At 38.2% G+C, this 12418-nt stretch overlaps 1 protein-coding gene across 1 annotated transcript in view; it reads right to left on the reverse strand.

Moving 5' to 3' along the window:
• The window catches only part of LOC128660870 (myosin regulatory light chain 2, smooth muscle minor isoform), a 70804-nt gene that overhangs the window by 57887 nt on the left and 499 nt on the right, over nt 1-12418 (reverse strand). The window lies entirely within an intron of this gene.

The following is a 12418-nucleotide window of genomic DNA, read 5'->3' on the forward strand; positions in this document are numbered from 1 at the left end:
ATCAACCCTACTACTTCCATGCACTGCGCTATGGAAGGACGTGGAACAGAATGAAGAACTTGACAAGTGCTTAGAAGTTTTGATTTTCTGACCTCTGTCAGAAAAATCCTCATTTCTAAGGAATCTATTATTGTTCCCAAGAAGGGAACTCTTGTTGCCGGAGACAGAACTTTTTTCTATGTTCACCTTCCATCCGTGTGATCTGAGAAAGGCTAGAACGATGTCTGTATGAGCCTTTGCTTTTGACAGGGACGACGCTTGTATTAGAATGTCGTCCAAGTATGGTACTACTGCAATGCCCCTCGGTCTTAGAACCGCTAGAAGGGACCCGAGTACCTTTGTGAAAATCCTTGGAGCAGTGGCTAACCCGAATGGGAGGGCCACAAACTGGTAATGTTTGTCCAGAAAGGCGAACCTTAGGAACTGATGATGTTCTTTGTGGATAGGGATATGTAGGTACGCATCCTTTAGATCCACGGTAGTCTTAAATTGACCTTCCTGGATAGTGGATAGAATCGTTTGAATGGTTTCCATTTTGAACGATGGTACCCTGAGAAATTTGTTTAGGATCTTTAAATCCAGAATTGGTCTGAACCACGAACAGATTTGAGTAAAATCCAATTCCTTGTTCCGTCATTGGAACTGGGTGTATCACTCCCATCTTTAACAGGTCTTCTACACAATGTAAGAACGCCTGTCTATTTGGCTTAAGGATAAGTGAGACATGTGGAACCTTCCCCTTGGGGGTAGTTCCCTGAATTCCAGAAGATAACCCTGAGAAACTATTTCTAGTGCCCAGGGATCCTGAACATCTCTTGCCCAAGCCTGAGCAAAGAGAGAGAGTCTGCCCCCTACTAGATCCGGTCCCGGATCAGGGGCTACTCCTTCATGCTGTTTTGTTAGCAGCAGCAGGCTTCTTGGCCTGCTTACCCTTGTTCCAGCCTTGCATCGGTTTCCAGGCTGGTTTAGGTTGTGAGGCATTACCCTCTTGCTTAGAGGATGCAGAATTAGAGGCCGGTCCGTTCCTGAAATTGCGAAAGGAACGAAAATTAGACTTATTCTTGGCCTTGAAAGGCCTATCTTGTGGAAGGGCGTGGCCCTTTCCCCCAGTGATGTCTGAGATAATCTCTTTCAATTCTGGTCCAAATAGAGTTTTACCTTTGAAAGGGATGTTAAGCAATTTTGTCTTGGATGACACATCCGCTGACCAAGACTTTAGCCAAAGCGCTCTGCGCGCCACAATTGCAAACCCTGAATTTTTCGCCACTAATCTAGCTAATTGCAAAGCGGCATCTAAAATAAAAGAGTTAGCCAACTTAAGTGCGTGAACTCTGTCCATAACCTCCTCATATGGAGTCTCTCTACTGAGCGACTTTTCTAGTTCTTCGAACCAGAACCACGCTGCTGTAGTGACAGGAACAATGCACGAAATGGGTTGTAGAAGGTAACCTTGCTGTACAAAAATCTTTTTAAGCATACCCTCCAATTTTTTATCCATAGGATCTTTGAAAGCACAACTATCCTCGATAGGAATAGTAGTGCGCTTGTTTAGAGTAGAAACTGCCCCCTCGACCTTAGGGACTGTCTGCCATAAGTCCTTTCTGGGATCGACCATAGGAAATAATTTCTTAAATATAGGGGGGGGGGGGGGAACAAAAAGGTATGCCGGGCTTTTCCCACTCCTTATTCACTATGTCCGCCACCCGCTTGGGTATAGAAAAAGCGTCTGGGTGCACCGGAACCTCTAGGAACTTGTCCATCTTGCATAATTTCTCTGGAATGACCAAGTTGTCACAATCATCCAGAGTAGATAACACCTCCTTAAGCAGTGCGCGGAGATGTTCTAATTTAAATTTAAAAGGTCACAACATCAGGTTCAGCTTGTTGAGAAATTTTTCCTGAATCTGAAATTTCCCCATCTGACAAAACCTCCCTCATGGCCACTTCAGATTGGTGTGAGGGTATGAGAACAATTATCATCAGCGCCCTCCTGCTCTTCAGTGTTTAAAACAGAGCAATCGCGCTTTCTCTGATATGTAGGCATTTTGGATAAAATATTTGCTATGGAGTTATCCATTACAGCCGTCAATTGTTGCATAGTAATAAGCATTGGCGCGCTAGATGTACTAGGGGCCTCCTGCGTGGGCAAAACTGGTGTAGACACAGTAGGAGATGATGTAGTATGTCTACTCCCCTCATCTGAGGAATCATCTTGGGCAATTTCATTATCTGTGGCAGTACTGTCCTTACTTTGTTTGGACGCTATGGCACAATTATCACACAAATTTAAATGGGGAGACACATTGGCTTTCATACATATAGAACATAGCTTATCCGAAGGCACAGACATGTTAAACAGGCTTAAACTTGTCAATAAAGCACAAAAAAACGTTTAAAATTTAAAGAGACAGTAACAGTTTTGTTTTAAAACAGAAACACTTTATTACTGAATATGAAGGAATTGTTCAAAAATTACCAAACTTTCACCACAGTGTCTTAAAGCATTAAGAGTATTGCACACCAATTTTCAGAGCTTTAACCCTTAAAATAACGGAACCGGAGCCGTTTACAAATTTAACCCCTATACAGTCCCAGCTATAGCCTTTGCTGCGACCTAACCAAGCCCAGAGGGGAATACGATACCAAATGACGCCTTCTAGAAACTTTTCCAGCTACTTTCAGATCCTCACACATGCATCTGCATATCTTGCTCTCAAAAACAACTGCGCAGTAATGGCGCGACTGGTAAGGCCCTCCCTGACTGGAAAAGGTGTCTTACATAGTGCCGTTAAAAAAACGTTCCCCAAGTTTATAAATGTGAATTATCAGCATAAACATGTATAAAATGTCCAAATAAAGCAATCGATTTAGCCCATAAAAGTGTCTACCAGTTTTATAGCCCATATTAAGCCCTTTATTCTGTTTGCTTGACTAAGAAAATGGCTTACCGGTCCCCATGAGGGGAAATGACAGCCTTCCAGCATTACATGGTCTTGTTAGAAATATGGCTAGTCATACCTTAAAGCAGAAAAGTCTGCTAACTGTTTCCCCCAACTGAAGTTACTTCATCTCAACAGTCCTATGTGGAAACAGCAATCGATTTTAGTTACTGTCTGCTAAAATCATCTTCCTCTCACAAACAGAAATCTTCATCCTTTTCTGTTTCAGAGTAAATAGTACATACCAGCACTATTTTAAAATAACAAACTCTTGATAGTAGAATAAAAAAAACTACATTTAAACACCAAAAAACTCTTAACCATCTCCGTGGAGATGTTGCCTGTGCAACGACAAAGGGAATGACTGGGGTGGGCGGAGCCTAGGAGGGACTATATAGGGATAGGAAAGTCAAAATTAAACTTGCATGATTCACATACAGCATGACATTTTAAGACACTTCTATTTTCAAATGTGCTTCATTCTCTTAGTATCCCTTGCTAAAAATGAATATGCACATATCATACACTAGTGGGAGCTGCTGCTGATTGGTGACTGCACACATTTGTCTCTTGTGATTGGATAACTAGATGTGTTCAGCTAGCTGCCAGTAGTGCAATGATGTCCCTTCAGCAATGGATAACAAGATAATGAAGCAAATGTGATAAAAGATGTAATTTGCAAATGTGTTTAAAATTGTATGTTCTATCTGAATCATAAAAGAAAATTGTGGTTTACTATCCCTTTAACTATTTTTTTTTTTTTTTACACAATAATAAAAAAAAACAAACAAGTAGACTGTCCCATTAAGAGTAGATTATGTGATAAAGTAATACTTTCTAAGTCAAATAGCTTTTTAGTTATCAAGCAGGAAGTAGACTCTGCTTTTATTTATCAGTTGTAACATTCCTGAACAATGCCGTTAAGATTTGTCTTTTCTTTATGGTAGTGCTGCTCAAACTCCAGCCTTGCCTGGCCTGCTAAGGCTCTGTGTGGCCTACCTTACTACTTACGGTAAAACAAAACCAACATTTACAAAATTAATTAACCCCTTCCTGCCGGTATTTGTTACAAAAAATTGAACGATCGTGCAATTTCAATGATGGCATCGGGTCAGGGGGAGTGCCTTGGATTGCGGGCTGGAGGGCGTGCCTAGCATCACAGTTAGGAAACTGTTATAGCTTCAGTACAGCCATACTGCTATGATCTTCCATGCCGTTCTAAAGGTGCTAAAGCCCAGCACAGTCAAGACGCCACGGAACATCATAACGGTGGGAAGGGGTTAATAGCAAATAATTGTCTAAGCAATGTTATTATTATCATCAGTTATTTGTAGAGCGCCAACATGTTTAGCTAAAATTGTTATTGCAATCCAAGCTTATTTTAAAATTTTATCTTTAGTCTAAGTGTGCTTATAATGTCAATCCTACCATTCGTGACCTGATCTCTGTATAAAAACAGAGTTTCTCTTTATAAAAGCAAAAGCCCATCATTGACTATGAGGAGAATGAGCATTCCTAGAACGCCAATTCAAAATTATACAAGTAATTTGTGACAAGGAGCCACAACTACTTTGTTCTGATTCTCCACGACAAACAAGAAACACGCCCACCAGCATCATTATGGAGACAAATAAAATTTACAGTGAAGAACTAGTAGACCTAAATCAACTGTAATTTCCCCACATCCTAAAATCTTGTGCATTTGTAAAATCATGTGAGAAAATGTTACAATTGTTCAAACATGCACAGACAGGATGTACTAGTAGGGCTTGGCTATTTAAGGTAATGTACAGCAAAAAGAGAACAGTTACCAATTAATATCTGAATCACATGATTCCAAAGAAAATTAAGAAACTGAAAAGTCAGTGAGAGTGTTTACATTCATCTGCCAAAAAAAGATTTATTTATCCTCACAAATAAATTACATTTAAAGGGTCACTCAAGTCAAAATTAAACTTTCATGAATCAGCTAGAGTATGAAATTTTAAACAACTTTCCATTTTAATGTTAACAAAATGTGCAGTTTTTTTATATTTACACTGAGTCTCTAGCTCCTACTGAGCATGTGCAAGAATTCACAGAATATACATGTATGCATTTGTGATTGGTTGATGGCTGTCACATGATACAAGAGAAGAGGAAAGAGACATAACTGAAATCTGTGGTGGTGGTGGGGGGAAATCTACTACTCATTTGAAGTTCAGACTAAAGGGTAGATTTATCAAAGCCATTCTCCTTTAATTCCATCCAAAATAGCACATATGAACTGATCATCATATTCATCAAAGCATTCTGCGCCTATAATTGTGCAAATCTGAAACTTACTTTGCACTCCGCTTGCATTCGACATCAAAAAACAGATTGCACCATAAATGCTTCCCAGTTGCTGTCTAATGTTTTCAAGAGTTTAACTACAACATATGCTTTTTCATTAGAGACTCTTTCATCAAGGTTAGAGCATTAATCAAATGCCTAAATTATCTATAGACTGAAAGGGCATCCATTGTGTTAATTTTTAAATAAAAGATAAATACATCAACTTGAAACCTTATTCTAATATTTCAGTTCTTCTATAGATTCAAAGAGTAAAATTACCAGCCACAAATGACTGCTCCCAAACATTTTCCCCGGTAAGCTGCTCTACCTGCCACCATCCAGCCATATTATAAATAAAAATATAATTGTAAATGTTGTTCTGACAAAATACAGTTATTCAGCACTAATCTCTAACGCGTAAAAGTATTATTACTGTGTTGGTTATGCAAAACTGGGAATTGGTAGTAAAAGGGATTATCCATCTTTTTAAACAATTTTCAAGTAGACTATAACTTTAAAGAGGCAGTAAACACCTGGAGATTTTTAATTTAAAAATATTCAGTTATGCATACTAATACCGATTTGCAATAAACTTTCATTAATGTTGCCCCCTGTTCATGTAATTAAACTCTGAAAAGTATGGAGTTTCTAATTCTCAAAAGGTCGTAAATGCATACTGCAGACATCTCATCGCAAACATAGCGACCAAAAATTTAAGTTATACTAACATAATGAGCCAGCCGAACTGGCTACTCTAAATAAGGCTAACAGGTGGAGCTTGAAAAAGAATTGCAGCAAACAAGATGTTATTTTGTTTTAAAAATTGTTTATTCTTGGCTGATGTGTTATTCTATAGCAGGACAATAGAAGTGTCCCTTTACAAGAGTATGCTATTGAAGAAACATGTTCTAATTTGTAACACCATTGTGTTAATTACAAAACATGCGTTTAACCTCTGCAAAGGGGTAAACACATAGCTAAAGCCCTGCTCCGAGGCCAAAAACATTGCAGCTACTCAATGGAACCCGCTGGTAATTTCAGGCTATGTGCTTATGCCACTCCTAAATGTCTGACTATGCAAATATATCAGTGCACAGCACTTATTCAATGGAAGATTAGGAGCTTGTCTCGATAAGTCGCATACTGTGCCATGTTTATGGATCAATAAAGATGTTTAATGTTTAAGTGCTGTGGACTAATATTTGCATGTGCATTTTGAGGGTATTGGTGGATGCCCTGTCTATAATCGGTACTAATTGTTCCTTAGGGGAAGCTGCTGTTGGACAGCTATGCACTGGACACTAGCTATATGTAAACTCCTTTATTCCCTTTAAAAGGATATGAAATCCTAAACTTTTTTTTCTTCATGATTCAGAGAGCATGCGATTTTAAACAACTTTCTAATTTACTTGCATTATAACTTTTAATTAATTAATTCTCTTGGCATAATTTGATGATAAGCAGGGGCATATGCTTAAAGTGAAAGTCAACAATAGCGATTTTAAAACGCTAGGGTTGACTGTTGAAACAAATAAAGGGCACTTTCATTCATGAAGTATAAGATACTTCATGCAGAAAGTGCCTTTATGCGTTTCAACTCTTCGCCATTCTTTGCTGCTACAGCAGCCCACGGCAAACAATTTTTTTTTTGCTAAGAGGTGACGTTTTCCCCTCTTAGCAAAAAGCTGTGCGGTAAATCCGACTCCCATGGGCGCAAAACCAGATTTACTGCACGGCTATTGGCCAAGAGGTGAAAATGTAACCTCTTAGCAAAAAAAAAAACAAAAAAAAAAAAAAAAAAAACGTGCTGCGCTGGGCTTTAGCGCCATTTGGACAGCATGGAACATCCTAGCCATTCTGCTGTCCTAAAGCCATTGCAGCTTCCTAACTGGGATCGCTGGGCTGGAGGGCGTGCCTAGTGTTATAGGCACTCCCCACAGCCCTGATGCCATCATGGAAATACTGTGATCAAATGTACGAGCATGCGATTTTAATTTTTTATACTTATTTGTTTACATGGGTACTCCGTTCCGATGTAACAAATAAGTATAGGCAGGAAGGGGTTAATGTCCCTTTAAAATCAATGAACCTACACGTGTACTCTGCCTGCACAATCACACACTGTCTACAACTATATTATGCCCTCAAATGTGTCAATGTCCTCCTTACCATCATACTGTGTCTACAGCAGGGGTGTCCAAACTTTTTTGGAAGAGTGCCAGATTTCATGAAGTGAACATGTGTGAGGGCTGACCATTTTGCCTGACATTCTTTGAACCATTTTAAAATAAATTAAAATTTAATTCCATTGTACAGCATATAACTAATTGCTGGAACTACCTGTCCTATACCTTTTTCTGAATGATAATTCTAATACTCTTCATAATAGAGTTCCTTGTTATATATCCCTGCTGGGACACTTCATATAAAAAAACACCTAATGTTGTTAATACTTCCTTATAGTGTTAATTAACTAATATAAAGGGTGTAACAAACACATATATTGTGTTAATTATTAAATGCTTGTCAGATGTTCATATCGTAATACTGTCTTAAAGCATATGAAAGTTCTCCTCACAGGGTTAGGTTAAAGACAGTTCTTATTCACTTCACAAGGTTACAATATTTAAGTTATTTAGCCTATTTGAGAATTGCAATATGCAAACAGGCTATTTCTTGTGCAGTTTCAGCCTTTCCATTAGTTTTCTTTCAATGCTATGGGCAATAAAACAAAATAATGAACTGGCCAGCAGGTAAATTAAATTTTCTTTAAAAGCATATGCCAAAACTGAGCAAGTTCTTTAGATTTTAAACATTTGATTAACTTACTACAGGAAGCCGAAAAAACTCTGTAGAGATCAGCAAGATGGTGGAGGAGTACTCCTGTGCCTCAGTACGGCTGAGCTTCCTGTGGCGTGTGACGTCAGAGGACGGATAACGGCCGATTGCCGTGCACAGAAATAAAAACTAGTCAATGCAGTTTGGGACTAAACTGAGGTCGGGGACTCACTGCGGGTGAGCAGCGGTCGGGGACTCACTGGGGGGCCTGGGGGGCCATATAATGTATATTTTGAAAATTATCTGTGGGGCCATATCAGTCCGGTACTCGTGCCGCAATTGGCCCGCGGGCCGGACTTTGGACATGCCTGGTCTACAGTCTACAAACATGTTTTCCTGAACTGAATTTCTACTGTGTAATAATTATGTCTGCAACCCTGGACACCCATCTATTCTTCAAACTTGGCCAATAGGCCACTGTCCTTTCTCTTGTCCAGTTATCTGTTTCAACCCTGCAAATTCTCCCATCTTGTGCAATTCTCAACAAGAGTACTAGGCCCCCCACCCCCCCCTGTGCAAATTTGAGCCTGCACAGTTACAGTAATGGGGAAACCAGAAAAATGTATATTTGAGAAATTTTACAGTTACATTTTAAATAACTTGTTTTTTTCACAGGAAATGCCAAATTTATAATATCAAACACTATCATAAAAAGTAATACACCTACATATTAAACACTGTTGGTGAATCTCTGAAGCAATCCATGTTGTCAGGTATAAAACCAAACATGATCTTCCTTTATTGAAAAGATAGAAATGCTGTCCACAGATCACTAAACATCTTGAGGCATTTGTGGATATTATTCCTGGCCTAGACGATTTAATATCCTTAGTAATAATACTTAAAATGCCAGGATATTCCTGTTCCATTGTAGTCACCGATAGTTTTTTGTGTAAAGAACATTGATTCTCTTTAACAGAAGCAATCTAAGTTGATGACTAGAAACCCCATCAACTTACTTGGTAAAACAACAGTATAATAATATGCTTATGGGGGATGTCAGCTGTAATTTTAAATATGTAAACCCAAAGAATATACTTCTGAAACGATTTCAGAAACACCAATAATGCACAAAGGTTAAAATAACACTAGGGTAGTTTTTGTATGCATAGCATAGACTAGCTATTAGGCAATACACTGCAAAATATTTCACAACAAAATAAACTTGAAAGTAAATCTGAGAGGGAACTGGTGTCTCTCTGTCACCCCCCCCCCCCCCTCAGCCGACCTGACCACATACGCATAGCTTCGTAGTAGCCTTTAAATTCTCTTTGACATAAGTGCCAGGGAGCTCTGTCCCCCCCCCCCCCTCCCCAAACTCTATCCCTACCCCCTTCCCCCCCCCCCGGAGTGGAAGGACCTGATTCGATTTGATAGGATTGTTTACTGTTTATGGTTTGTATTAGTTACTTGATGCTTTATAAAAAAAATGGAAAAAAACAGATTAACATCTCAGTATGGAGATATCTTATTTGGGGAAGGCTCTTTTCCCCCGGACTGTGGGGGAGGAGGGTCGTCGAATTCCCTTTCTGTATCTTAAAATGTAAATTCTGATGTATTACATACTGTGACTTCCATGTTGTGATGGATCTGGATTATAAATAAAGTTTAAAAAAAATAAAAATAAACTTGAAAGTATTTAAAGTGCTGGTAAACGATGTGCCAATGCTATGCTGCATTTGAACAAGCTTTTAAAACTAATGGCACTTTCATTCATTATTTGCCTTTTTATACACGTGTATTAAAAAATCTCTCACAAACTGTTTAAATTCTACTGCTGGTCCTCCGTTTATCTTCATATCCCCCCCCTTTTTTTTTTATGATCACTTTCTTTAAGTTTCCCATCACACTGCGGGCCAGCTGGAGTCCTTGAAGAAACATACGCCCCTTACTTGTAAAACAAATGAGCTTATGATTTGATGAGTCTCCTATTCCGTTAGCCTGCTATGCTGCTAATCGCTACGCAAGCAAGTATACAATAAATATACATGTATCAGAATAAATATTTAGCTCATGCGCAAAGCTATCCGTGAAGACACCAAGCCCACATAATGGCATAGGGAGCGGGTGGGGTAAAAAAAAAAAAAGAAGGAAAAAAGGGGGTGGAGTAAACCTCTGTAATGCAGTAATATATGCAGGTAGCCCTCAGTTTACACCGGGGTTAGGTTCCAGAAGGAATGGTTGTAAATCGAAAACGTAAATTGAAACCCAGTTTATAATGTAAGTCAATGGGAAGTGAGGGAGTTAAGATTTCAAGCCCCTCTCAAAATTGTCTTAAGTAACACCGAATACATTATTTTTAAAGCTTTGAAATGAAGACTTTAAATGCTAAACAGCATTATAAACAGTATCAAATAATCACAAAACACAGAATATATCATTAAACTAAGTTAAATGAACAAAAACCATTTGCTAAACTGCATTATAAACCTTATGAAATAATCACACAACACAAACTTTACTTGCATTTTTCTGCATTCCAATCTGGACTGATTTATAGACAGGAAGATCTTGTTCCTATAAAAACTGCTCGATAGCTCATGTCTAGCTAGCTACATTGATTCATTTCAGCCTGCTTGTGTGCATCTTTGCTGCAACACAAGCAGACAGCTCCACCTACTGGCTATTTTAATCAATGCACTGCTTTCTCATAGCAGTCACATAACTAAATAAAAAGAAAAAGGTTGTTATTCTGAACCGGCGCAAATTAAACCGAGGGGGGGTGTGTGTGTGTGTGTGTGTGTGTGTGTGTGTGTATATATATATATATACACACACACACATCAAAAAGGTCCTGTGATCGTTGGAGACCAGGTGCCTTTCCACCTTGTTGTTTGTTGTATTTTTGTAAGGCGTTTGATGGCGCGCTTTGGAATGGCACCGGATGATGACGTCATACATATGGGACCATGTGAGTAATGAGCGTGTTACAATCGGATTGAACTAGTCAGCGGGAAGGCAGCTGTATTGAATCTGCAATACTTTCCGTTGGTGGGAGTTGGTTTCTGAGCACTACCTGTTTTGCTGGCAACAAAAACACAACCTTTTTTCATACATGTATTGAAATTGAATGAACCACAGCAGACTGGTGTGTTCTCAAGTACATTATAAAAAAAAAAACCAAAAAAAACCAAAACACAGTAATAAAGCAACATTCTGTATAAATACACGGATTGTTTACCAGATCAATTTCTAAAAACCAACACAAAACAATGGCTTGTAAAGAGACTGATTACTGTGAGTAATGTATCTGTTAGAAAAGGAGAAGCGACAGGCAAACCCACTGTCTGATGGGTGTGACATCCTCCTCCTTCAGCAGGTAATATTAAAAATATACGAACAAAGGAAATCATTATTTTTTATTTTTTTTTAACAGGGCGAAGCACACAATTGCACCATTAAGGCTCCAATAGCAAGATCAGCAACAAGCATTACACAAAGTACATTGCCCATCACAACAATGTTATGCAGGACACAAAAGGAAATCTGGTTTGGGCAGATGAAACTATTCCACAAGTTTTATGATCAGGTCAGACGAGAGGTTTACAAATCGGTATCAAACACTTAGTAGCTAGCCACATTCTATAGACAACAAGTGAGATAAAAAAAAACTAACAAGTCTAGACTTGCAATTCAAAGAAAATCTCAATCACAAAGACAAATAAGGGCAGTGGTTTACTCTAATCATATGCAATGTTCCTCAAGTTGATATGAATATTAAGACAATTGTTCCTTCCTAAATTACAAAAGCATGTTTCAAATAAGTCTTCAGTATTATGTGTACACACACTATATATATATATATATATATATATATATATATATATATATATATATATATATATATATATATATATATATATGTGTGAAATGTTTTAATAAAGATAAGATAATAACCACACAGTGTGAAAACAAATGTACTAGGCAGGGCAGACACTGTCAGATTCACTAGGCGCAATTAGGGCCTCTATGATTTGCACCTACTTTTGCTTGATAAAGTAGCACCAACATGTGAACTCATAACTGCCTAACCTGAAGCATTTTCTATACACAATTGGATATGATGTGCTATGCACAACACAGAATTTAAGCAATATGATAGGGTAGCTGCTACAATGAAAACAGAAATCCACCTTTGCATATGTACTCTGTAAGAACTGTGACACTGGGGACAACACACACAATTATTTTCAACAACAACAAAAAGGGGTGATCTAAAAATTAAAATAAACTGTGTTTAAATACATTTGCTGATGGATTTTAAACTGCTTAACTTATTTAGAAGTAAAAAAAAAAAAAAAGCCTAAACGAATGGAAATTTAACT

The sequence above is a fragment of the Bombina bombina genome, chromosome 5 (assembly GCF_027579735.1).
Source record: "Bombina bombina isolate aBomBom1 chromosome 5, aBomBom1.pri, whole genome shotgun sequence".
In the NCBI taxonomy this organism is placed as follows: Eukaryota; Metazoa; Chordata; class Amphibia; order Anura; family Bombinatoridae; genus Bombina; species Bombina bombina.